This window comes from Zalophus californianus, chromosome 4 (assembly GCF_009762305.2).
Source record: "Zalophus californianus isolate mZalCal1 chromosome 4, mZalCal1.pri.v2, whole genome shotgun sequence".
Taxonomy (NCBI): Eukaryota; Metazoa; Chordata; class Mammalia; order Carnivora; family Otariidae; genus Zalophus; species Zalophus californianus.
The window spans coordinates 152,979,827-153,003,628 of record NC_045598.1 but is presented as its reverse complement, the minus strand read 5'-3'; positions in this window follow the sequence as shown (position 1 = coordinate 153,003,628).

Below are 23,802 nucleotides of genomic sequence, written 5' to 3'. Positions count from 1 at the left end.
CTTGAAATTTAAAAAAAAAAATCCACACAAACACGGTTTCCATGCAAATATAGACCAGTCTTGGGCTATTAAACCTAGTGTTTTAGCAATTGTGGTAAGCGCAGGGAAAAAGCCTTCCCACCCAGGAATTCTTGAATCTGTCCCCTTTCTTACCAGCCCTGGGGCACCCCACCACATGCTGCCCTGTGCCAGGAGAGCAAATCAGTTACAGGAGCTATGTCCCATCCAAGGAAATATTTTTTTTTTTCGCAAGAAAGGGCGGAAACTCCTCCTTCAATGTCGGTCCTTATTGAGAGTTAATGAGTCCCAACCACAATGTAAAAGAGGAATATCAATTCCGATATCAAATAAATGTGGTGTTTCGGGATGCACCCAGCTGAGCCAGATGCTGCCAACAGTTTCATGGAGTTCCAGGCAAGATGCAAGATAGTCTCCATGTTCCAGGAAAGAATCTCCTTCCCACGGAACTGGCAGGGGCCTAACGGAGAGGGAGCCCATCCATTCCCGATGTGACCAGCTCGCATGAACCTAAGCCACTTTGCACATTTGAGCTGCTGCTACCCAGACTCGAGCTAATCCTGCCAGCGTGCACGCATCCCACTTTTGGAGCCTTTTCCTTCATGGTTCTAATTTGAAAACCAACCTCAGCAATTTTCTGAGGTTTGGGCTCTACTCCCTCTGTCCAAAGCTCCTCACCTAAACCTTCTCAACGCGCAATGTGGACCAGGAAATGAACCAGCTCAGGAACTCTTGATCCAGGGACTCGAAGTTGGAGCTGTTTTCCTGATTACAGACCCCATCACCACATGCCTCAAACTTAGCAGCTATTAATTCACTTAAACATAATTGATTACATACTATTTTTGATGTAATGTGTTTAAAATTAGGACTATAAAAATGAATTAGACATGAAGACCAGCTCTCCAGGCACTGTGCTAAGTCTCTTACTTGTGCTAGTTATTGAGTCCCTACACTTTCTCTACCAGGGAGGTCACTGTCCCTATTTCACAGATTAAAAAACCAGGGCGGGAGGCAGGGCAGGGACTTGGGTAAAGCAAGAGAGGCATGAAATTTAAGGAAGCTCATGGAAACGTCCCTGTCAAGGTGGTGAGAGGGCTGACCCTGCACCTGCTGGACCCTGAGAGTGAGTAGCTCCTTATATGGTGTGCCCTAAGCACCTCAGCGCATCCTGGCCCCAGCCAGAAAAGCGACGTGGTTCGACCAGTGTCATTCAGCTGGCAAGTGGCAGAGCTGGGATTTGAAGCCCAGACATCTAACTCTGCAACCCACACTCTTACCACTAGTGCCAATGTGTCTACACTGCACAAGAGAACATCAAGAGTGCCTTGGGACACCTGGGTGGCTCAGCCAGTTAAGCGTCTGACTTGGTTTCAGCTCAGGTCATGATCTCAGGGTTCTAAGATCGAGCCCTGTGTTGGGCTCCGTGCTCAGCATGAAGTCTGCTTGAGATTTTCTCTCTCCCTCTCCCTCTGCCCCTTCCTCTGCTCTCTAAATAAACAAACAAACAAATAAATAAATAAATAAATAAAATCTTAAAAAAATTTTTTTTTTTGGCGGAGGGTGCCTGGGTGGCTCAGTCAGTTAAGTGTCTGCCTTTGGCTCAGATCATGATCCCAGGAGCTTGAGCCCTGTATCAGGCTCCCTGTGCAGCAGGGAGTCTGCTTCTTCCTCTCCCTCTGCCCTTCTCCCCTCCACTTGTGCTCTCTCTCTCTTTCTCAAATAAAATCTTTTAAAAAATCAAAATAAATTTTAAGTGCCTTAAAAGACTTGAATAAAGGGCATGGGAGTCCAGAGGAGAAAGAGGTCATTTTTGACCAGGAGGCAGTCTTCAAAAAGGAACTAGGGATTATAGTGGGCTAAATGGTGCTTCTCCCAAAAGATATGTCCACCTCCTAACCCCCAGAACCTATGAACGTGACCTCTTTGGCCAAAGGGTCTTTGCAGATGTCATTAAATTAAAGATCTCGAAGTGATATCATCCTAGGTTACATCCTGGATTACCTGATCCAGTAACAGGGGTCCTTATGAGAGATGGAAGGGGAAATGAGACAAACACACTGGGGTGGGGGGTAGCCGCGTGAAGATAGAGACAGAGATTGGAGCCATGAAGCCACAAGCCAAGGGATGCTGGGAGCCACCAGAAACTGGAAGACGCAAGGAAAGACTCTCTCCTAGAGCCTTTGGAAGGAGCACAGCCCTGCCCCGACACCTTGACTTCAGATTTCAGGCCGCCAGAACTGCGAGACAATGCATTTCTCGGAGTCGCCCAGGTTGTGGTACTGTGGTACTTCGCTGCGGCAGCCCTAGGGAATGAATGCAGGTCCTGAGCTGGTCTCTGAGGCACATAGAGAATTTAGACATAGACAGAAGCCCATGAGCAGAAGAGAAGCTGCATAGCTCAGAGTAAGCTTGGGGACACCTGCCACGTGGGGTCATGAGGAGGAAGGCAATTGGTGGGACGAGAAAGGCAGGTTGGAAAGACTTGAGTGGCCAGCTCTGCCACAGTTAAGAGTTTGGGTTTGATTTGGGAGGTACATGATGGCATTAACTTTAGTTCTGGGGGGTGAAGGGTGGACCTAAGGACATAAGAAAAGAATTCGCCTGTCAGAATTTAATGACATTCCCCTTTCTCTTTCTTAGTTGCCCACCATCGATATTAGATGGCATCATAAACACTCAGGAAGTCACGACTGAATTCAGGCTCTGCATTTGTGGCATATGACATCCTGCCAGAAATGACCTGTGTAGCCAGGGTCAATAACCCATGTAGCTGGGCGATGACCTTTGAGATGGCTTCGGGCAGAAAAGCTGGGCCCTGAGAAAGATGTGCTGGGCCAGCCAGAGCTGCGCTCCCCAGAACCAGAACTGAGAGATGTGGAGAGAGTCAAGGGGTCAGGTGGGGAGCAGAGACGGGAAGCCCTCCTGGGGGGGGCATGAAGGTAGAAGGGGCAGCAAGGGCATAGCAAGCCACAGTCAGTAGGAAACTGAAGTTATAAGGAAGAAGGAATCATGAGCATAAAAGAGCCAAAATGAAAGAGCCACATCTGTTGGCAGAGAAAGAGGAAGTAAGTAATACTGTAAGAGAAGGAGACGCACAGCGGGGTTGACCAGAGAGCTGCAGGGACAGACAGCCATCTTGGGAAGGCCCAGGTGTGTGACGTTACCTCCCTCCATTCATGGGCGCGCTTACAGTAACAGCCAACACCTTCGCCAGCTGGCGGGAGAGAGTGAGCGTTCCTGGTCACCATTAGGGTCGGATTTTCCCAAGACTCATGGGGTTTACAGAAAGCATGAGTTCGACATTTAAGAAGTTCTCCATGATAACCAGGAGCAAGCTCTTTCCAGCATTCAAATTATAGTGCAGCACTGTTCAATGAGAGTCCAGAACCGGTAGCGGACAGTGCTCAGGTAGGAGACAGGAGAAGGTGAGCCCAAGAAAAGGACCACAAGTCCTCGGTAGATCCGCGGCTTAATCTTAATGAGCGCCAGAATCTTGTTCTTTTTTTAAAGGCATAGCAATTCTGATATATAGTAATTTAAGGATGGCCGAGGCATCTGCTGAGAGAGGAGGATGAAGACAGGTGTTCAGGGGAGCAGGAGAGGTACTGGGAAAACTTCTCACTGTGGGGAGACCGACAGTCACCCCTAATCATACAGACAGGAAAACGCCGTGGGGCTCAATGGCAAAAGAGGCTTATAAACGCCTCATTCCCTGACTCTCCGCCGGGGAGAGCAGATCTGAACGGGTAGCCCCACGGCCGCAGCAGAGAACTGCACAGGGCAGGGGTGGAGGAACGCGTCTCCAAGCAGTGCACCCCTTGGTTGCACTAGTTCCTCGTGCAGAGTCCGCCCCGTGTGCAGGACCCGCCATGCATCCCTGCGGCCCGCCGAGCACGGGCCCCCCCTCCCTGCGGCGCGGACATCTGCAGCCGCCCGCTCCCGGGGCTGACTCCCGGGGATGGGGGGGGACAGGAGCAAGGGCGCCCCCCTCTTCCGCAGCTGGCTGCCGGGAAAGCAGGCTTCTGCAGAGGAGGACGGCGATCTGTCACCGGCGGGGGTGGGGGGGGCGGCGGTGCGCGCAGGCCCTCCTCTCGCTGGCCGTCCCGCGGGCCTCCTCTAAAGCCAGCCACCCGCTTTCTGCCCCGCGAGGCCCCAGCCTCCAAGGTCTAGGCAAAGGAGACACGAGCCCAGACCGCCGCTGAGGAATGAGAGCCTTGGCACAGCCTCCGCTTCTGGTTGTTGTTCACTAAGGAGTTTTGTGGAATCCAGACTCATTTTCCACTGAAACAAGGGAAAGTTAAGACAGCACCAAATAAAAAGATTTCTGGCGTTTCCTGTTTACTCAGGGTTGCTGCTTTCTGCAGGCCAGGGACTTCTCTGGACATCGGGAGAGAACCCCCTCTCCACTCCCCCACCCCAACCAGAGAACATAAAAGTGATGACTTCTCTTCTTCCACGTTTCTATTTCCTGCTCTTTGGTTGCTAGTAGGTTTATGGTGGGGGGGGGGGGGGGGGAGAAGGGGCTCTCACCTGGGTGAATTCCCAAATCTCCTTTTTCTAGCCCTATTTAGAAGGAAACACATTTCTGGGTGTCTGTCTGCCTCTGGTGACCCCTTTTCCCTGTTTATAGAGTAGAGCTCGTTATTTCTGGCCTGCTGGGCCTCAGTCAGAAGACACAGGAGTGAGACGGGGTGGGTAACCAGTGGAAAGAGGGGATTGAGGCCTGGCACAAAGACCCCACGTTCGCCTTCAGGAAAACGCACACAGGGCCCAGAGTCCACAGCAAAGGCCCAAGGTGACAAGACAGGAAAAGCTCACCCAGACGGACCCCAGACGGACCCCAGACGGACCCCAGACGGACCGCACACAGACACTGCAGATATCAGGCCTAAGGACACACGTGCAACTCCATGTCCTTCCCGAAACCCATGGGGACATCAAACATGTTTGGGGAAGAGGTCTGAGTGGTGAAGCAGCGGTTCCTCGGTGGGCCGGGGGTGACCGGTCCTTGCTACAAATTGGTATTTGGCCCCTTTGCACAGCCCACGTGCTGCACACGTTTTCCCCATCCAAAAAGCAATGAGAGCAACCTCACTTTCCTGACTGAGTTTTGCACCACAACAAGAAAGCTAATAATGGAAAAAACATTTCTCCCGTAGCCACGGACACTCTCCTCAGGCAGAGCTTTGGATCTCTCAGCCTATCAACAGAAATTGCTGAGAGCAAACCAGAGCGTAGTCACCGGTTTTTATGAATGATTGAGACAGCAAAGCAGATTGATTTCATTTCCATAATTTAGCAATTGACAATTACATAAATATCTTTCTAAAGCCATCAGGATGAAAACCATCCTGTTCTTCAGAGGAAGAGAAATGAAGTTAGAAGAAAGCCAAACCAACACGCTACTACTGTACAGAACTATTTGGGGCCGAATTGTGTCCCCCACCCCCAAAATATACATTGAAGTCCTAACCGCCACTACCTCAGAATGTGACTTTATTTGGAAACCGGGTCTTTACCCCCGGTAGAGGGAATCGAGTTAAAAATGAAGTCTTTAGGGCAGGCCCTGATCCAATATGACTGGTGTCCTTTTAAAACGAGAAATTGAGACACAGAGATATACAGAGGGAAGACGATGTGAAGACAGCCATCTACACCCCAAGACACACCCAAGGCTCCCCAGGAGCTCGGAGGGAGGCACCACACAGATTCTACCTCACTGGCCTCAGAAGCGACCAACTCCACTCACACCCAGATCTTGGACTTCTAGACCGGGGAACTGTATTTATGCACCCCCAGTCTGTGGCACTTTGTTGCAGCAGATCTAGCCAACTAACACAGGGACTTTGGTTTCCATCGGCTCCCAGCATGTGGCCCCCATGTTTGGGGCACCTCCGTGGTGCAAAGCTGCCTGGGAAGCAGAAGCCCCCCCACCCCCCTATTCCCACTATGAAAGCTGGAAAAGCAAGGCTCCCTGTCCCCAGCCCCTGGCAGTTCATGCTCCCTCCCAGAACACTGGGTTAAGCATGTACTCGTTTGCCCCCAGCAGGGGTGGTATCCAGCATCCAGTTGTCACCCCAGTGTTCCCGTGCCAGTGATGCCACTCAGTGTTGGCCAGAAGCCAGCCATTTGGTTTCACTTGGTTCCTGCCCCCTGTCCAGGCCTAATCCTACAGTCTTCCCACTGATTCTGGGAGCCCCTCAACAAACAAGTCAGTGCAGGTCAGCAGAGAGCTGAGTGTGGCCACAGCGCCTTGACCTGCATTTCCAACCCCTGCTTGACCAGTGGCCCTTGGACAGCTTGCTCTCAGTATATCCAAAAGCAAAGTCATCACCTTCCTCCTCTCCTCTTTTCTCCACCCCTGCCATCAAACAGCACCCCTGTCCTCCCTGGGCCCAGGCTGGGCCTCGCGGCCATTTCTGACTCCTCTCTTATCAGCCAGCCAATCACTGGACAGGCCACATTTCACCTCTGCCCCAAGCATCCCACCCATGCCTCCCCTTCTTCCTAGACTCCCAGCTGCTGCCCTCATTTTAGGTCCTCCTTCCCTCCCCCAGCCTCGGCCAGTTTGCCACATTGTCTCTGTCCCCTCAGATTCCCCTGCATGCTGCAGGGGTGGGGCAGGAGAGCAGGGATGGAGAGAGAAAGGCCTAGACTGTCCCTGCCTCTCCCTCTTCCCTGCTTTGCCCAGGCTGCGACTCCTGCCCTAATCGCCTTCCCACCCCTGCTCCCGGATGAAACCTTCCACCCTTCAAAGCCCAAATCTCTAACACAAAGATTTAATGATTTTATCAGCCAGATGTATTCCTTCCCTCCTTAGAATCCCTTTTACTTTTGTGTGTGTGTGTGCAACTCTTAGATTATCCACTTTGAGTTAGTCACTTGCATGATTATCTGATCCCTGGTGTCCAATTACAACTCTTTGTGGAACAGAATTTGCCCTGGACTTGTCACCACCTCCACTGCCATGACTGCCATCTCCCACTGGATTACTGCTCTAGCCTTGTAAGTGGCCATTCAGTAGAAAAGCCCAAGTCCGAAGACCTGACGTGATCCAACCTCCAGGACCTCTCTGCCCTGAAGGCCCCTCCTACCTCCTTCTCTACCTCCAGCCTCAGTGCCTCCTTGAACATACCACGCATACTTCTGCCACAGGGCCTTTGCACACGCTGCTCTTGCTGCCACGCTAACCCTGAAAGTTCTCTAAATCTTTGCTCAAATGTCACTGGCCACCTTATTTAACATTGCAACCCATCCCACCTTCACCCAGTACTCTTAGGCCCCATGACCTTTTCCTCTTCTTCCTCTTTCTTTCCATAGCATTACTCGCCTCCTGAAATACCGTATAATTTCTGCGTTTACCATGTCTATTGTTCACCTTCTGCCTCTCCACCCTTACCTGCCACAACATGAACTCCCCAAGAATAGGGATCTTTGTCTGTTATGCCCACTAATGCCTGGCATGTGGTATAGATGCTCAGAACATAACTGTTACATAAATGAATCTCTGTATGCTGCATACACAGAACTATGACAATCACTAGGTTCCCAAATCATACTACTTTTTTTTCAAGCATAACTGCCTGGTTGCTTGGCTGCTCTTCCTGGCACTGCCATGGAAACCAACAGCCCAGGGACCAGTTGCTTCTCATCCAGTCAGGCAATGTGTATCACCCCCCGGCCCCCGCCCCCGAACACACAAAGGTATGCCTTGCCCCCCACAGCCCGTGGACAGGATGCCATGGCCAGCCAGCTGGAAGTATTCGGGATGCAAATGACCTGGGACCAGCACCTCTCCCTGCTGGGGCAGTCTTGGGCTTTCTCCAGGACCCCGAGCAGTGAACAGTGGAGGCTCCCAGGAGGATTCGCCCCTGGCTGACGTCTGCCCACGCAGACCACACATTCTGTCCTCGGGAGATTCTCAAGTCCAAAAGTTCCCAGTGCCTCCCCAGGCATTTTTTTTTCTCTATTCCCAATAATAGCAGACATTTATGAAGCACTTTCTAAGGACAAGGCACTTTACGGGTATTATCACCAAGCCTCAAAACACTGCAAAGTAACCATTATTATTCCCCCATGAGAGTCGAGGGGCCGGGGCTCAGGGAGACTAATCAGTGTGTCCTGGGTCACAGAGCAGTTCAGGGGTGGGTGGATCTGAGGCAGAATCCACGGCGCAGTGCTCCCGCCCTCGGGTTTGCTCCCCTCTGCTGCAACTGTCCCAGACCCTGCACCTGCAGAAGGGGGCCGGGGGCAAGCGGTGGGGGCAGAAGGTCTCTGTCTCTGCAGAACCCCAGGAGCATGCACATCACACACACGCACAGAGCAGCAACACGGCCCGGGGAACAAGGTATCACCCGGGTAGGTTTCCGAGGGAGGCCCGGCTCTCTCTGGAGGTCTTTAAAAACTAACAACAAATAAAAGATCACTCCTTCTCTCTGGGATGACGTACGCGTTGTCATGTCTAAGAGCAGAGATTAGTTGACCCCTGTTAGTCCTGTTCAGCTTTATGACAATGATGAACCATTACTGGACAGGCGGACTGACTGCTTGGAGCATTACTAAATCTGTTTTTAATAAGATCACCGATCCGGGACCAAACCCTAACCCGGCGCTGCAGTCAAGTTCATCATTGCTGGAGGGGGAGAGAGAGAGAGAGAGAGAGCGAGCGAGCACTGGGTCAGGGAGGGCGGAGGGGGGAGACTGGGGGCAGCCTGTTTGTTCGGAAGGATGGACAGGGCTTCGTGAGTCATAGACCAGCTCGGGGAGGAGAGGGGGGCTTGGAGATTTATCTCAGATGAGGTCTGAGGGATGAAGAAGAAAACAATGGCAATGAGACCGTGTGGGAGCAGCAAGGAGAACAGCCGGGCTTGAACTTGGCTTAGGAAGGGGGTGTGGAAACCGTGCCGTCGGCAGACACACAACATGTAAAACGTGTGAGTCAGACGCACACAAGGACAACACCGAGTGTGTCTAAGATTATCAGGCAAAGTGTGTCTCAAAAGCCGATTACGTGACTCAGACATTAAGCATTGCCTTGGAGGTCCACCACGGGCCAAACCCAGTAGGTGCTGAAGAAACAGAAGGGCCTTCGGGGAAGATAGGAGCTGGCCCCACCTTCCAGGAGCTGCGGAGCAATCGTGGGGACCTGGAAGGTGACAAGGGGAAAGGAGGGTGACCGGGATCTCAAGGCAGTAAGGGCAGCGGCCAGCCGAGCGTGAGCCTCCCAGGGCATCGGCCGGCTGGCCCGGGCCCTCGGACACCACTGCGTTGATGGCACTCCATCAGATCCCGTGCCTGCCAGAATCCGGCCTTTCTGTGTCAAAAAACATAGGACAGAGGTCATACTGGGCAAAAGAATGCCAGAGAGAGCAGGAGAAGGTCTTGGTTCCTGTGTGTGAGCTCTCAGAGGTTGGGAGCGAAGCTGCGGAGGCTGCTTGGTGGGGAGACTGAGCCCCTGGGCCCCTCAGCAGTGTGGCTGTGCCTTACCATAGATGACACAGGCAGGGCGAGATGGCCTCTTTTCTGCCCCGGCACCAGACCTGCCCTTGGCCGGCTCTGGGAATACAGGCACTCAGGAGCATCCACATTGGTGCTCCCACGCGGGACCCCAGCAGACAAGCCGCGGCGAGGCTCCTAGTGGCTCCTCGGAGAGCGCGTGTCCACCACCAGGGCAGGAGAGCCCCTGCGTACCTGTACCTGCATCCCTAGCCGAAGGCTCAGTGTGAGACACCTGACGCCCCCTCAGGGGGGAAGGGGAAGGCCCTTCATCAGCAGATGGGGGCTGGAATTTTAGATTCCTGTCTCCACCCATGGGGGGGACACTCGGGGAAAGGGGATGCAGGTAGAGTGCACACTGCAGTAAGAGGCTCTGGCGCTCAAGATCCTACCATGGCTGCCCAGCTCGCTTGGAGTAAAAGCCAACGTGCTGGATCTGCTCCCGCCGCCCCCGCTGGTTCCTGCCATGGCCACACCAGCTTCTGCGGTCTCTTGAAAATTCCTGGCTGCTCCCACCTCAGATGGGATGCTGGATGCTCGGGCCTGTGCCCTGACCTCTCCTCTGCCTAGAACTTTCTTCCCTAGGAGTCACACCCCTCGGCCCTTGCCTCCTACGGGCCTCTACTCAGATGTCCCCTGCTCCGCGGGACCTTCCTGACTCACTCAAACTTCCACCACCTCCTGAAACTCACGCTGCCTCTTCATTTCCTCCCAGTACCTCTTGCCATCAAATATCCAACTGAATGTCCTTTATTTTTTGTTTATAGTCTGCCTCCCTGGGCAGAATGCAAGCTCCCTGAGGGCAGAGGTTATTGTCTGCTTGTTCCCGCCCCTCTGTCCTGTCCTTACTACAATGCCTGGCAGCTAGTACCTACCTGTGCCTTGTGGAGAGGAGGAAGGAGGGGGAGGAAGGAGGAGGGGGGAGGGGACGGAGGAAGGAGTGAACAAACAAGAGAAAGAGGAAAAAGTCACACAGTCCCTGCTTCCAAGGCCCTTGCTGTCGGGTTGAGTAGGTCCTTTTGCTCAGAACAGCTTAGGAGCAACACCCTCATTTCGCTTAGACAAGTGTTTAAAAATGTCACAGCATTTGCGGCCCTGCCCTCCAGATGCCAGGCAGAAAGCCCCATCTGTCTCCAGAGCGGTCATGACCGGTGCCTGAGACTCTGAAGGGAATGAGGAGGAAAGTCATCTGCTGCCTTGTGGTCTGCGCCCAAAGCAGCGGGCCTGGGGGCTGAGGCAGAACGGCGTGCTGGTCACGCTGAGTGTGGGGGGCTGGCGCTGAGGAATGTGGGTGACACCCAGGCATGCTGAGCAAAGCCAGGTTGCTGAAGGGGCAGTCTGGCAGTGGGGGCGCCCCCCCCCCCGCCCCCACCGGGGTGTGTGATTCTAAAACACTCCCGGGCTGCGCCACACCACCCTTACTGCGGGAGTGCACAGTTCAATTATAGGAAGGATCGTGAGGTCTGAAATTCTACCCTTTGAGTCCTGTCTGTATTAATTAGCTTATGCTGCGTAACCAGTTACCCCAGAACTCAGACTTAAACACCAATAACCACTGATTATCTCCAGTCATTTCTGTGGGTCAGGAATTCAAGAGCCGCCCAGCTGGGCTGGAGGATGCACTTCTAAAGCAGCTCACGGGCATGATTGGCAAATTGGTGTTGGCTGTTGGCGTGGGGCTTGTTCTGCTGCCCCTGTGGGCCTCTCCGTAGGACTGACCGCTTGAGTCTCCTCATGTCATGGCGGCCGGTTTCCTCCAGAGCAGGGGATCCAAGGACGAAGGCAAAACCTGCAATGTCTTTTTGACGTAGTCTTGGACGTCACCCACCATCACTTCCCCCATCGTCTGTTTGGCACACGGCCAGCCCTGATTCAATGCGGAGAGGGACCACACAGCGCGGGAATGCCCAGAGGTGAAAATACCGGGAGCTCCCTTGGAAGCCAGTGACCACACTGTCTTCTGTGGCATCGAGTCATTGCCCACAGTTGGGGTGCAACCACTGGGAGAGGCAGCAATCAAATCTTGTCAACCCAATTCTGATCCTACTGGAACCAATTTCCTGAGGTCCCTTCCAACCAGGTTTTATTTCCCCCAGGCACAAGGGAAAGTCTAAGAGGAGGCTCAATGAACATGACAGTGAAGGGGGCGGGGTGGAGAGGCAGTGGGGACAGGCAGGAAGGGAAGTGAGATCCAAGGAAAGCAGGGAAAAGCCGGACAAGGGTCTCCTCCCCTGCATGCCCAGGGCTCCCCTATTCGTTCATTCATCTCTAGAACAAACAGCGATTGTACCCCGGCAGTGCTAGGGGCCTGGCCGTGACCCAGCCCTCCCACCCAAAGTTTGGAGTTGCATGGGACTTATGTTCCCATGTGGGGATATTCGAGGTCCAGCAGGAGCACAGAGAAAGAACTACATGGAGTCTGTGGTGGGGGAGACCAGGAAGGCTTCACAGAGGAGGCATCACTCCACACACCAATGAAGTGAGCTTTCCCAGTCCTTGTACAGTCGGAGAAATAGGCACAAAAGACTGAGCATCTCATTCACTGTCAAAGTGGTGTCACAGCTAAGTCTCCTGACCTCCAGCCACCAAACGGCACATTGGCAGGCTGTCATGTTTGACACGGTTCTCTGGCTGTCACGGGGGTGGGGAGTGGGGGGGGGGGGGGGCGGTTAAGTCTGGAGCAACAGAGCCGGCAGATGGCTGGAAGTAAGCAGAGACCCCACTGTCACTTAACCAACATGAAGCCCAGGCAGGACCACAGACTGGTGGCTTTCCATCACCAGGGAGCTAAACCTCAGTAGCCCCTTCACCCAACCCATCTGGGCAAACAGCCCTCACTGAGGGGACGGTCTTCCAAAGGCCCTGGCCTCTCTGGCTGGAGGCTGAAGCTAGTTCTTACCATGAGAATTGTAACAGTTATTATACAATGTTCGTCTTTTCCTGCTGACTTGTTTCACTTAGAAAAATGTCTTTAAGGTTCATTTGTGTGGCAGCCCGTATCAGAATTTCCTTCCTTTTTAAGGCCGACTAATACCCCATTGTATGTCTAGACCATGTGACCACATTGCGTTTATCCGCTCATCCGTCGGCTGCCTCCCTGTTTTGGCTGTCATGAATCATGCTGCTAGGAACATGAACGTACGGATATCTGTTCGCGTCCCTGCTCTCCATTCTTTTGGTTATGTCCCAGAAGTGGAATTGCTAGATCCTATGGTAATTCTATTTGAGAAGGCACCATACTGTTTTCTGAAATAGTTATTATATAACCACTATTAATAATAGAATCATTAGTGAAAGCAGCCACCCAGCAAAGCCCCATCACTGGGTCTCTGTCCTCCAACTCATCGTCTGGGCTCCAATCCCAATAGAGAGCCTTCACTCGCTTGCACTCAGAGTTGCTGCCGTACATTAAACTTTCCCAGTTCTGCTCATTTCACACATGAACAGCCTGAGTTGAGCTGAGGGAAGGGGACTTGCCATGGGCAAGAGGGTAAAAAGTCAGCACTCAGAGGCTCGCACCTGGGCGACCCAGCCCTCACCTGCCCCAGGGAGGCGCGGTTCCCAGCCGGGGTTAGAATTGGGGCTTGTGCAGCTGTGTGGCCCAGGTCATGTCACTGAAACTCTCTTTGCCTCAGTTTTTCATCTAGAAAATGGGTCTAATGGTACTGACCTGGGGATTTAAGGATTAAGTTAGGTAACTATCTTAGCCATAACAAAATACCACAGCCTGGGTGGCTTCAACAACAAAAAGTGATTTCTTACCATTCTGGAGACTGGAAGTTGCAGATCCAGGTGTTGGTAGGGGGCTTTCAGGGCTTCGACAGGAATTTGGGGGTAGGAGCGACATACATTCCATCCATCACAGCATCTCACACTGAGGTGTCCCTGGGTGCCAGGCGCAGTGCCCAGTGCTTTCCCCCATTACCCCAGCCTGGCCGCACAAGGCAGGAGAACTTTGTGGCTAACAGCACAGGCCCGGACACCAACTGCTGGACATAGCGTAAGCCATTACTTGCTCTCACTTTACAGGTAAGGACACTGAGCCTGAAGAAGTCCAGAAACTTGACAGAGGGGTGAGCTGGGCGGTAGCAGGCTGCCCAACCCCAGGCTCCCTGTAGAAGGCACGTGGCAGGCTTCCTGGCCCCAGGTAAACACTCAGTGGACAGTAGTGCTGGCTCTGGATGACGGTCATGATGTTTCCTTCTAGTTCAGGCAGCTGCCCTGGCCACTGCTGCCTGGATGTGGAAGGGGGGCCCCACAGGGACAAGCCCCTGTCCCCAAGGCCATGCCCACTTCTCCAAACTGTTGTCTCAGCCTCCGAGCCTTCCCCACTCCCATTAGCCATGGCCCGACTGCAAGATGCAGCTTCCTCGTGGGGGCTTCTTCTTCTTCTCCTTTTTTTTAAGATTTATTTATTTACTTGAGAGAGAGAGAGAGCACGAGCAGTGGGGGCGGTGGCGGGGGGAGGAGGAAGAAGCAGGCTTCCCGCTGAGCAGGGAGCCCAACATGGTGCTCGATCCCAGGACTCTGGGATCATGACCTGAGCTGAAGGCAGATGCTCAACTGACTGAGCCACCCTGGTGTCCCCGCTGTGGGGGCTTCTGATGGCCAAGGGGAGTCATACGTCAGAGTATGCATAGCAGCCATGGCTGGTGGCTCCAGCCTCCTTCCCACCTTCCCATGAACTTGGCTTCAAGAGTCAGCGGCACCTTGCAGTGCTTGAGAGAGCTCCTGTGTGCATTAGTCCGTGCTCTTCCCAGTTCAGAGGCGTAAGTTGTACCCATGCTCCTAAGCCTGGTCTGAAGACTCTGGGAATCACTCCCCACACCCTCGCCCCGGCACACACACACACACATACCCTTCAGCAGGGGCTTCCACCTTCCACTCTGCCTCATAGTTATTAAAGTGCGTGTGTTATCTTTCTTCCAAACTGCAAGCTCCCTGCAGGCAGCAACCAAGAGAACATTGTGTTCTGAGCACCCAGAGATGCCCTAAGCCCCAGCCCTCACTCCAGGAGTGCTGATCAAACCGGATTGAATGGTTGTGAGTGAAATCCAAAGCTCCCAGGGCATCTCATTATCACCTGGGCAGGGCCAGAAATGCCCCGGTGAAAAGAATGTCTTTGTGTCCCAGACACTCATTCCAGGCCTCCCCCAAGAGGGAGAGGGAGAGCTCAATCAACACTGGGGGCTTGAAACCTTTGCTTTTTTCTCTTTTTCCTTTTAAGGCATGTTTATTGTTATAATTGGCCCAAATATTTTAATTCCATAAAGATGTGTCACCTGCAGTCCCAGTCGGTAATGTCAGGTAATTTCAAAATGTCATCGGGTAACCTCCCTGAGGTCGCTTTCAACCTCCGTGTCAGCCATCAACACCCCTGTGGGGGGCGCAGCACAAAGCCGGGGTGAGGCGGGAGGGGTAGGCCCCCTCCTGCCATGCCTGCTTCTATATATGCAAACTAGTGATCGGAGATAAAACAACTGTCTCGGATACTCAAGCTAAATCTTGCAAAGATTACGTCTTGCTGTTCGCTGTAAACCACCCAAGAACTGCTTGTCTCCAGAACGATTATCCTCAGCCACGGAGAGAACATTATCATCTCCCCACAGGGTCATTGCTTTCACCTGCTGCTCTAGTTTTCTCCCACAGCATCATTGTGTTTTCAGTCCTAAGCATAATACTTTGCTAAACTATGGTGGGGGGGGGGTGGAATCTTCTTTAAGGGACACAGCCCTTTTAACTTCCTGACCTGCAGATTGTTTTTACACATGTCCTTTCTTCCTTTTTAGTTTTTGGACTCATGGTGTTGTGCAGCCTCTCTGTGTGGAGATGGGTGTTTCCTATTTTGTTCTTGTGTGGGAGCGTGCCTCATAGGTGTGTGCGCTCATGTATGTGCATCTGTATGTGGATGTGAGCGTGTGTGTGTGTGTGTGTGTGTGTGTGTGTGTGTGTGGTTTTCTGGCAGGGTTTGACCACATATGCATGTTATGTTTCTCAGCCGCCCCTGATTTTATGGTGGGGTCACATGGCCAATGAATTGTGAACAGAGGTAACTTCTGGGCCAGGACAACCCACGTGCCCGTGTGGCGGCACCTGTTAGGAACTGAATGTTTGTGTCCCACCCCAGCCCCCAAATTCCCCTGTGCAAGCCCTTGCCCCCACTGTGATAGTATTTGCAGGTGATGAAGGTGAGGTGAGGTCATGGCGGGAGGGAGGTCAGGATGGGATTTGTGTATTTATAAGAAGCGAAAGAGATTAGGGCGCCTGGGTGGCTCAGTTGGTTAAGCCACCGCCTTCGGCTCAGGTCATGATCCTGGAGTCCCGGGATCGAGTCCCGCATCGGGCTCCCTGCTCAGTGGGGAGTCTGCTTCTCCATCTGACCCTCTTCCCTCTCGTGCTCTCTATCTCTCATTCTCTCTCAAATAAATAAATAAAATCTTTAAAAAAAAAAAAAAAAGAAGAAGAGAAAGAGATCAGAGCTCTCCTGCTCACTCAGTGTCAGCCACGCAGGTCATAGCAAGAAGATAACCATCTGTCAGCCAGGAAGGGGGCCCTCTGCAGGAGCGCAATATGCCTGCACCTTGATCTCAGACTTCCCATCCTCCAGAACGGTGGGGGAAGAAATGTCAAAGCCCCCCAGCCTGCAGTACTTTGTTATAGCAGCCTGAGCAGCCTAAACCAGGTCATGGAGAGAGGTATTCAGGATGAAGTAGCTTCCAGTGACAGAAGGCTGTCCACCTCTCCCAGGCTGTGATGTGAGGTGGAACTTCTGAGGGTGCTAAGCCACTGAGATTTCAGGCTTCATCTCTTGCCGCAACTAGCATTATCTCACCTACAAAATCATGCCGATAATACCAAGCAGACAGGGCTCTTGCTTGGATTGAATTAGGTAATAAGTGTTTTAAAAAAATCCTGTGTGCTTTCTCCCTCAAGTACCTCAGTTAAATTGAACAAATACCTAATGGGCATGCCACTTGCCTGGCACTGCGGTGGGTGCTAGGGATCCAAGCCCAGGGATGCTGCCCTCAGGGACACTTTAGTCTAACAGGGCGGATGTGCAAACAAGTTACACACCATGTGGCAGATGCCCAGTTGTAGGAGGGTCCACGACAGAGGACGAAATAGTTCATTCTGGAGGATTCAGGAAAAGTGACACAGAAAGAGTTAGGATGAGCAGTGTTTTGAGAAAGAACTAGAGCTTGTCGGGTTAAATGAGGCCGGGGTCTGACCCAGGTGAGATGTGGTGTTGGTTATGAACGGTAAGATGGGTTACTGAGGAGGGCCCATTACTGCTCTTTGGAACATTGTCTAAGACCTAGAATCCTCAAACACGACTTTCAGCTGGGGATGACCCACCCTTGGTGAGCAGCCAGGGGTGGAAGAGAGAAAGCATGAACTTTTTTTGGTCTTGGTAAAGAAAATATAGGTTGGGTTTTTGTGTGGATTTTTATTTTATTTTATTTATTTGAGAGAGGGCACAAGCATGGGGGGCGTGGGGCCTGGTCAGAGAGAGAAGCAGACTCCCCACTGAGCAGGGAGGCAAGGGGCTCCATCCCAGGACCCTGGGATCATGACCTGAGCCAAACGCAGACGCTTAACTGATTGAGCCACCCAGACGCCCCGAGAAAATAAAGAGGCGGTGAAAGAAAATTTTAAGGCGGTGAAAAACTGCCCTGCTTTCTTCGCATTCATTCTGAAGAGAGCGACAGTGTCCACCTCTGGCTCCCCAGGTGGACTGTGTGCTCCCGGGGCCAGGGACAGACCTGTTCCCACAAGCCGCTGGCTTCCCCAAGGCAAGGGCCTGCTCTGCGAATAGAACTCCACAAACACCTGGTGAATCCAGAGGAACCTAAAGCTCAGCCAGTTCTTGGGCTGCGTCAGCACAGAACCGAACGGCCCTCTGGGGGGTCCTTTCCTGGGTCTCCGGAAATCTGTCCGTCCACAGTCCACAGTTCCTGGGACTGACCTGAGGCTCCTCTCGCTGGGAACCTACGGGGGCTCCTGTGTCGGTCCACAGCGCCACCCCGCGGCCACGCCTGGGAGCTGCGTAGAGAAGCCCCCGGCCCCCTGTCATTGTCATTGCATCATCCTCTCGGACCCGCGGTTTTGAGGAAAACAGGGATCCCGAGCTGGTCATCCTCAGCCCCACCCTCCTCCCCTACGAAGTCTCTGAGCCTGGATGGACACTGCTTTGGCCACGGTCATTTTGATCCTGATACCTTAAGCCCTTGTTTTCCAAAGATACTTAAAAGGGGTCCCTGTGAGAACCCAAAAGGTACTTGAGAGACACAGGGGCAAAGACAGGGTGTGGTGAACCCTTAACCAAAGAGCATGTTGGGGAAGGATGCTGACAGGTGCGGGCTTGATCCCAACGAGCTGTGTGACCCTGGGCAGCTCCCTCACGTCACTGAGCCCTCAGCTTCCCTCTCTGCAAAATGGGGACAGTAAAACTCATAGAACTGCCATGAGGATCAAAAGATAGAAGCCAAGGCTCTGTGAGTCATACATGGCAAGCGGTCGACAAATATAAACGTAAAACACGAGTGCTTCTCTGACTTCCCTGAGTCTCAACTTCAAGATGGTGAGGTAGACAGCAACTTTAGTTCCATTTTATTGACGAGAACACTGAGGGTCGGTTTGCTTAAGCGACCTGCCCATTGTCTTTCAGCCAAGGAGTGACAGGAGTTGAAGGCAGCCTGTGGGTCTTGAGGGCATTCCAGGCCACCCCTGGAAAGAAGACGGGCAGAGGGCAGGGCCGCTGAGGAGAAGTCGGGATGGCCAAAAGACGGGAAGAAAAAGGGAGACGCAGAACTTGCACCAAGCACCCGGCTCTCTTCCTTCCTGGATTTTAGGCTCTTTCTGGAAAGTTCTTTATTCAAAAGTTGGCCCTTGAAAAGGGCCTGTCAGGAGACGTGCGTGCTGGTGGCATCTCTGCTGTGGGGCAGCAGGGGGACTGCGTGAGCTCCCCTGCGGGCCGGTGGGACTCAGGATGCCCGCCTGCTCCGGGCCTCTCAGCTTTCACCCCGTCACTCAACAGCCTGTGCCTTCCATGGGCAAGCTGTTGTCCGTGGGCAGGGGTGTCACCATGTGGCCTCAGACACCCCCGGGAAGGAGGAAGAACGGACACAGAACTCCGGCCTGAGGGGTGACAGATGGAAAGAATAACTCTTGACTCAGCCACCCGCACGCGAGATTAGCATTAATCCGTGCTGGGCCTGAGTAACTGCCCGAGAGGCCCGCATGAGCGGCTCAGCGCAGCGCAGGCCGCGGAGCCAGGCCCCCTGATTTATGGGCAACATTCAGAAAATGAAATGAGCAGAGGCTTTGGAGACCAGCACGGGGCAGGGCGGGAGGAGAGGCAAGGGCTTCGGGCGGACTTTCCCGGGTTCGGAAAGGGAATGCTCCGCGGGGGACCTGCTCCTTTCTGGGAGACGGGGCAGCTGTGTGTGTGTGTGTGTGTGTGTGTGTGTGTGTGTGTGTGTGTGTGTGTGTGTGTGTGTGTGTGTGTGTGTGTGTGTGTGTTTTCGTGTTTTGCTTTTGGCCGATGTTTTAAACATGAGCGGGCCAACTGGGAGACGTAATCACAGGCCTTTCATAACTGCCTAACGATGGCAAGACGAATGGTTTGGGTGGTGCTGGAGTCATAAATAAAAACAGCATATCAGGGCAGATTTAAAGAGCGAGGAAAGGGAGTGAAATAAATCTACTGGGATTCCAGGGCCATCTTTCCTAGGAAAACATCAGGATGAGAGACTCGGTTCCTGCGCCAGACCAAGAGCCCAAATCCTCAAAGCTCTTCATGTGGTACCAGAGCATCGCGTCATTGTCCTTGAAGTGCTTGAGGGCAGGTCCAGGCCGGATTGATAGATTCGGATCTAACCCCTTGGGTACCCAGCACGGAAAAGCGCACGTGTTGTGCCCGATGGATGAGGGAGGCCAGGAAGCACGGCATCACGGCAGGCCGGGATCAGCTCAGCCTGGAAGTCCGCTGCTTTGTGCCCCAACCCCGAGCCTGTGTCTCTCCAGCAACTCTTAAGCTTCTCTAGTCCTCAAGTTCCTTGTCTGCAAATGGAGGTAATAATTAAAGTGTGGCTGCAAATATTAACTGGCATATTGCACACAAAGCCTAGCAATATAGTGGGTACTTAGTGTCCCCCCTTTATCATTACTAATGACCGAATGAAGTAGCTGGAAACTAAAAGAATCCATTCCACGGGCCAAACAGGTGGAACTAATTTTTTTCACACCTCAGGGAGATGAAGGCCTAGGAACCATGGCTATGATAACGGCGGTGTCCTGCTGGGGTTTGGGGCTCCCTAGCCATCCCTGCTCTTGGCCCGACCCTGTGGTTACTGCAGCCTGCCCATTCCTCCCCCTGTCCGCTCCCCCTTGACTTGGGGAAGTATCCACAGAGTAGGACTGGGAACATGGTGGACACCCAGCCCCCAGCCACACTCATCTCTGGTCTCTGGGGAGGGCCTGGAGGGACAGAGCCCTCTGTGATGATGTTGTCCCAGGAAAAACAAAACCCCAAATTCCAGCCCGCACTGACCCTGCCCTAACAGCCTGCTTCTCTTTGGCTACCACTTCCTTCCCCAGGCAGAGTACCCAGCCCTGGTGTGTTCATCTGTAGGAGTGACAAGCTTTTGGGGGCGCCACGCTCTGCCCTTGGTAAGAAGCATTTCCTACCTTTTCAAAGGGACAGCTCTATAGGCCACTGACAGAAAACAATTAATGATGCACAATGGAATTGTATGGCATGAGATACTTAGGCTTTGCATGAGAGCCCGAGTTCCAGGAGGACCTTCTGAGGAAATCTTTCTTTTGGTCTGGAGCCTCCTGCCACCTTGTCACCTCCCAGTCTGGTGGGGGTGCCCTGAGGTCTTCGGCCTCCCTCCTCTCACTTCCCAGTGCTCAGTGCTGCCAGGGTGAGTTAAAGCCAAGCCCACTCAGTTTTTCTCTCTCCTAAGGGTGGGTCCCCGCACAGACGCCCCAGCCACGGCTCCCAGGGCAAAGGCAAGGAGTGCTTCCTCAAAGGCCGCTCAGGATTGTGTGGGCATGATGTAGGTGGACAGGAATGACTCGGGGCCATCCAAGATGCTGGATGAGACCAAATGCAAACAGACGCTCTGACCTCTCTCTGTAGATGCTGTGGGCTCCATCTCTCAACAGGGAGTCAGGACCTGGCATCTCCGACACATCCATCCAGTGCCTAATGGCTGAGGGGCTGATGCAAAACGCCATCCCAGGCGCCACTGGAGCATCCCCAAAGTGCGAGGTCGTGGGAGCATGCAGGGCCTGGCAAAGTACCCATAAATTATTTAAAGGGACATCTATTAAATGCTGGAAGAAACACAAGTTCCTGACAGAATAGTTATCAGCCAGAAACTGGGCCTCACTATTAAAACAAACAAACATTCATTTAGGCCCCACTAATACTTAACACCCCAAAAGGGTGACACTGACATTCACATTTGTGGAAAGTCAGTGTCAAAAATACCAGACTCTTAGAGGGTGCTTGGGTAGTGCAGTTGGTTAAGCGTACGACTCTTGGTTTTAGCTCAGGTCGTGATCTTAGGGTCACGAGATCAAGCCCCGCGTGGGGCTCCGCGCTGAGCACAGAGTCTGCTTGAGATTCTGTCTCCCTCTGTCTCTCCCATTCGTGCCCTCCCTCTCTCTAAAATAAATAAATAAGAAATAAATCTTTAAAAAAGATCAGAATCTTAGGAGTGGGAAAAAAAAAAACCCAAAAGATGCCTATCCTGGTGATTCTCAAACACAACCCCATGAATGGCCTGTGTTGGAATCACGTAGGGTGCTTAATAAAAATTACAGATTCCAGGGCCACACTGCAGATGCTCAGAAATTTGTGTCTTTAGCAAACTCCCCAGATGCTTTCGATGATAACCAGGTTTGGAAACCACTGATTCAGTCCACTGTTCCTGCAACTTTTCTGTGACTTGGAAGCCATCTTATTCAAATGCAGACCTGTGTCAGGTGTGGGGTGCAGCCTGAGATGCTGCATTTCTCATGCTGATGCTGCTGGTGTCAGGCCCACGCTGTAATAAGTAGCAGAACCGTTCCCCAACCTCTTCCATTTCACCAAGGACACAAACAGACTGAGCTGCAGGCATGGGGGGGTCAGAAAACAGTGAGGCGGGCACAGGGTGAGCCGTGGAAAGGAAGCTGTCGGCCCACCTAGGCCAGCATGATGGGAAAGCCAGCCCCGGAAGCAGCAGAACATCTCCACGGGGCTATTTTCTTACCAGACAACAGTCTTCAGACTTGTTTCCTAATGACTGTTGCAGGCAGATGATGGGAAATATTCAGAACTACGCCAGGCAGTGCCCGCAAAATGGAGAGTCGTGCCCCTCGCACAGATCCCCTGTCCGAGCGCTGGCACCAGCCAGACTGGAACTGTCCCTCATGTTGGCAAGATCAATGTTACATCTACGTGCCAACTGCTGGTACTTATTGCAGAGTGCTCATCAAGCACCTGGTCGCTTCCTCCCACGTCCCCCACGCGAGCACATGCAAGCGCACGCGTGCGTGCGCGCACACACACACACACACACACACACACACACACACACACACACAGGCACCCCTTGGCTCCAAGAAAGTTGCAACAGGAAACAGCCAGCCTGTCTCTTGAGGGCTCAGGGCTAGACATCTTTTATCCCGGCTCACGTTCCCTCGGGGCACTTCTTGTCCAGCCCTACCGGCAGCAACCTGCGGGGCACAGGAGTGGCCCCAAAGCACCTTGCCTTAGCTGCACCTCTTGTTTCTGCCCTTGGGGCTTCTGGCTGGCCTTCCGTGGGATGCCCACATAGCCGACTCAGCTGTTCTAGCACCTGTGCAAACCTGGAGATTCGAGGAAATGAGCACTCCCTGGGGCAGCCCTTGACCAGGGGGACTGCGAGCTGGGAAATAAAGATTGCCTTCTCTCACGCAGACGGTGGCTTGCCCCCATAGGTAACCAGCTGAACAAAGCTCGCTTGGATCGGCTTCCACTCCTTCCTCAGTTCACTCTGCCAGTCTCCTCGTTCCCATCCCCTGAGGTCACTTCCTAAAATCAACTACCTGCAGGTTAGCTGTTCCGGGCTCTGCTTTTGAGAACTACCAAGCTCATGCATGCCTCAAGTAGTAACGGCTAAATGCTGCAGAGCAAGGAAAGAGGAAGCTGGAGACTTCAGAGAGGGCCCACAGTGACCCAGAACATTTGAGACTCCCTGAAGCCAGCAGCCCTGCCCGAGGCTCACGCAGCTGTGCAGGATTGTTCATGGAACAAATTATGTTGTGTCCAAAAAATAAATTTAAGATCCTCTGTGAGATGTTGGAAACAAGAAGGAGAGCTAAAGAATGAGGCTTGTTCCGCCTGGAGAGGAGAAGGCAAAACTCAGTTCCTAAAAAAGGGCTGGCTCTCAGTCTGAGCTGACAGAAGTAGGGATGAGGGGAGATAGGCTTACACTGGGGCTGAAGGGGCCATGCAACCACTGTACGGTACCAAGGGGGAGAGAGTGTCTCTGGGGGAAGTCATGAGCTCCCTGTCCCTGGGGGCATTCAGCTTGTGATGGGGGGAGGGCAGACTTATCAGGGATAATGCAGAGGGATTCATTTTTCAGAAGAGAGCTGAAAAATGGTTTCTTATCCAGGACCCTCTTTAAAAATTATGGACACTGGGGCGCCTGGGTGGCTCAGTCGGTTAAGCGACTGCCTTCAGCTCAGGTCACGATCCCAGGGTCCTGGGATTGGCTCTCTGCTCAGCGGGGAGCCTGCTTCTCCCTCTCCCTCTGTGATCTCTCCGGCTTTCACTCTTCTCTCAAATAAATAAAGAAAATCTTTAAAAAATCATGGAGACTTCTCAAACCAAGATTTTTAACAGTATGGCTCTGCCCCAAGAGAAGGAATATTGACCTGTAACTTCACAAATTCCAACCCCACCCCCCGCCCCGGCCATTTACACAATGATATACACAACTGAATTGTATTTTAGTTCTGAGGTTTTTCCAGAGCAGGCCGTTTCCCATGAGGTCTTAGCACCACCTAGTGGCTCATTAGACCATTGCAACATCTGCCTGGGTTAAAACAGGATCGTACAATTTACTATCAACACGCTCTTTGATTAGCACAGCAATTCAACAAAAACATACTAAATGCCAGGCGTGGGTTAGGGACTCAGCTAGAGCCTGGGCTGCAACAGTGATCAAATAAGATACGGTCTCCCCTTCATGAGGCTCACAGCCTAACGGAGTAGACAATAAAAAGTAACCAAAGAATTATTAT